At 38.8% G+C, this 4029-nt stretch overlaps 1 long non-coding RNA gene across 1 annotated transcript; it reads right to left on the bottom strand.

Moving 5' to 3' along the window:
* Nucleotides 1-469: 469 nt before the first annotated feature.
* On the bottom strand, nt 470-3797 carry LOC120591190 (uncharacterized). Its single transcript, XR_005649857.1, has 3 exons — nt 3777-3797; nt 1866-1985; nt 470-488 (listed from the first exon to the last, which is right to left on the bottom strand). It is a non-coding gene; the product is annotated as an uncharacterized LOC120591190 (long non-coding RNA).
* Nucleotides 3798-4029: the final 232 nt, after the last annotated feature.

Here is a 4029-nt window from a genome sequence, read left to right on the forward strand (position 1 = left end):
TTCCATAATAAGTTCATAATAATAATTTCCAAAGTCAGCTATTCTAAAAGTGTGGGAAATCTTATATAAAAGTTGAATAGTTTATTTATTTTTAAACTCAGGAACTTTGCTGAGCTTTCGATATACTGATGGGCTAATGAGTCTCTCACAGAGAGATAACGAATGGCCTAATCTGTTGGCTATGGGACTTATGGTGGCTTTGTAATGTGTCAACTTGGCTAGGCCGAACTACATTTCCCAGAATTTCCTTCTCTGTATGTTTTTGGTTAGGCTAGACCACAAGAAACATTCTTGTGGAATGCTTGGAAGGTGGAAACGAAGCAGCAGCCATTTTGAAGCTCTCACACATTGTTGCTTATCTGCTGCTCACCTCACTGATATGAGGCAGCCCCTGGGCCTGTAACTGCTCCACTTTTCCATGAATCCTCCTTCAGCTTCTCCAACTCATGCGCCATGTGTATGTTTAGCTCCACGATGAAGGGCCCCAGCTTCTCCAAGAGGACGCCCATGCCATCAAGGTCAGAAGCAATAAGAACTAACGTGAGTTTCAGCTGTTTTAAGGGATTCCAATCCTTATTCTTCCCACTATACATCCATCTTTCCTTGTTACCTGTTACCTGTTCTGTGGACCTCAAGCTTCAATAACAGATAAGAAGATAACTTTGCAGAGATTTCTGCAGCAGTTCCCATAATTACATAAGATAAAATCTTTTGTATATAAACTATTTGATATATATGCTATATAATATATATGCTATATGATATACAATATATAATAAATGATATATGACATTGAACATGGTATATCTAACCTACTGGTTCTGCTTCTCTAACTGGGATCCTAATAGATACATAACCCTTGAGTCACAGCACAGCTAATTACATCTTCAGAAACAGTACTCTGCAGAACACTAATTAGGAAATTCTAGTGTAGTTGAGTCATTTTTTGGATGGGATTTTCCCAATAGTTGTGTTAGAGTAAGTTATCACATTACAGCATCTAATTCACCAGTTCACTGTAGGCTGTGATAAGAAATAACATTTAGCATTCAGTTGCAGATTGAATTTTTTCCTCCAAAAAGATATGTTCGGTTACTAAACCCTGGTACTTGTACATGTGACTTTGGAAATAGGGCCTTTGTAGATGTAATTAAGATGAAAGTTAAGAAGAGGTCATAGTGGATTAGGGTGGACCCTAAATACAATCACTGGTATCCTTATAAGAAGAGACAGAGAAAACAGCCATATAAACATAGAGGCAGAAATCGAAGTTATGCTGCCACAATCAATGAACTTCAAGGATTGTCAGCAACCACCAGAAGGTAAAAGAAGCAAGGAAACATTCTTCTTTGAGCTTTCCAAGAGAGCTTTGCTGTCCTTTGACTTAATATTTTTAACCTCCAGAACTCCGAGATAATAAATTTCTGTTGTCCTAAGCCACAGTTTATGATAATTTGTTAGATCAGCCCTAGGAAATTAATACGGGTTATAAATTAATTTTCCCATCGCCTGTTCTGGTGGTCATGGGAGTGTCCTCCCACATTTCATAAAATCTGCTGCAGGACAATGCTAAGGGGAACTTGGCGACCATCCAGGAAGTCTTAGTAATTGTGCTCTTTTTAAAAAAATATTTTGAATTCAACCCAGAATGGACAGTTTTGAATTATTTCATATAACTCTCATGTTACAAATGTCCATATCTGTTTTGTGTTGATTTCAGCCTATCAATAACCAATATTGTGGCTGGACCAGACCTCATGGTTCTTATTAGGACCCATGCCCACAGCAATAACCATCAGGAAACTTGGGGGAAAAAAAAGAAAGAAGATTTATTACTTACAGGCCTTGGAACTTACATGACATACCTGGGGACACACAGTAAGATGGCAGGTAGAGAGACTGCAGTCCTGGAGTTCTGCTTTTATTGGAATTAAAGGTGGGGCCTAGGGTTTTGTGGGCTTACTCTTTCTTGGTGAATTTAAAATCTAAGAGTTGGAATTTAAAGTGAAGATAGTCAGTTATAGAAATCAAAATGGATCTTTAAAAGAAAGAAGTCTGACATGGGGGCTGGGCACCTGGCATCTAGCTCTTTGTTTAGTCTGTGGCTGGCTTCCCTCCACATAGCCATTATTGAAGTGGAGGTCTCTGCAATCAAAGCCTAAGTCAGGCACTTCCATTACAAAAAGAAGAGCCGACTGTTACAGTTTATATTACAATGATCCTCATACCAGATCTCTGGATTGCAAAAGTCCAGGATGATTAAGGTGGGCAGAAGCCAGGGAAGCATCTTCAGTGCCCTGGCCAGTTATCTCCAAACAGATGCTCTCCGGGCCAAGGCTAACTCTGAACAATTGGTCCTCCTTGGATGTGAGGAAGCATGACAATGTAGAACTTAGTCAGTCTGGCCTCAGCTCTCAGGTACACTCCAAAGAAGGTTCTTCCTCACCCTCCCATTCTAAACCTTAGCCCTACTAGTCTTCACATTTTTCTGTGTCTTCCTCTCTGATCTGAGAGTTTCTCCTTTTCCCTTTGTCCTCAGCCACAGTCATTTATCTGAATTCGCTATTATAAAAGCTTGCTCTGTAGGTGTGTCTGAGTCTTTCTGACTCAAGTCGATTTTATTTTTCCTTTAGTTTCTATAGTGGGTTACAAGCTGGGGGCAGAGGCTGAGGTAGATGGGTTGTGCAGAGAGTGGAAAGAGGCCTTTGGGAAAGATAAGATACAGTTAAGACTTAGAAATATCCCATCACATGAGACTCTTTCCTTCATTTCCTTCCACCCTCTTTTTTTCTCATGTTCCCATTTTCCCTCTGTCCCTTCCTTCTTTCCTTTCTTCCTTCTTATATTCATCATCCACATATTGATTACATAATACGAGCCACATCCTTTGCTAAGCACTAAACCACCATGAAGTTCCATGATTCCTATTTTCTCGGGGCTCACAATCTATCAGTGATACTGATATACAGAATTCACGACGTGTCCATTACTGAGTTGGAGAACTACTCTACTTCCTGGGGTCAGTGATGGTGGGGAGCAGAGTATGCCAAACAGAAGAAACAGCATAAGCCAAAACTCTAAGGTAAAAAATAACTATGTGTAGTTGGGGCATGTTTTGAGAATGTTGAGAGACGAAACTGGAAAGGAGGGTAAGATCTTGAAAGAAATTGAATTACATACTACGGAATTTGAAATTTATTATCTTTACTAAATAGAGTGTTGTAGAAAGTTCCAAAGTTCCTGAAAAAGGAAATGATTACTGCACTGTAGATCTACCTTTCTAAGGACACTGAGCATAATATGTACTCCAATTGGACTATGATGCCATAAGGAAAGTGAGCATGTCCATCTGGTTCTTGTATCTCCAGAGCCCACACAGAGCTTAGTGCAGAAATACTGCTCACCAATTGTGTGTTGAGTGAATGAATGAAGCTTAGAGAAGTAATACATGTGGTCAAAGCCTGACATTTGAATTATGATTCTGGGAGATTTATAAAGGATAATAGAAAAGGAATCAGAGAAACCTGACAGCTGTTGTTACCATCATCTTTCATATATTAACTCTAAATCCCTCATGCTGTAATTAGGCCCAGAGACCCTTGTCTTCTGTGGAAAGTGAGGGTAATCGAGTAGCCCCTTTCCTGTAGCATAGGCATTTGATCATCAAGATCATCGTTCAATTGTGCTCAATATCTCCAGAAGAAACAACTTCTATATTTTAAAATTATTTTTCACAAATCTCATTTTCTAACTATTTAATCATCTTTGCAGCTGACCTGGATTTTCTGTTGCTTCACTTCTTTTGGCTGCCAATGTCTTGCCTGGAAAAGAAACAGCTTGCACTGTATGGTCTCTAAGGGAACAAATTCTGGATGAATTACCTTTAGGTAGATAAGGAAGGAGTGGAAATCAGTATAAAGGAAATGTTTTGTATCTAATATTTAGATGATGTTTAGGTTCTAATCAATAAATTAATAAAACATTACTAAATTACTATATTACTGACTTGAAAGAAATGAGAATTCGATA

Source organism: Pteropus medius, unplaced genomic scaffold (assembly GCF_902729225.1).
Source record: "Pteropus medius unplaced genomic scaffold, Ma_sr-lr_union100, whole genome shotgun sequence".
Taxonomy (NCBI): domain Eukaryota; kingdom Metazoa; phylum Chordata; class Mammalia; order Chiroptera; family Pteropodidae; genus Pteropus; species Pteropus medius.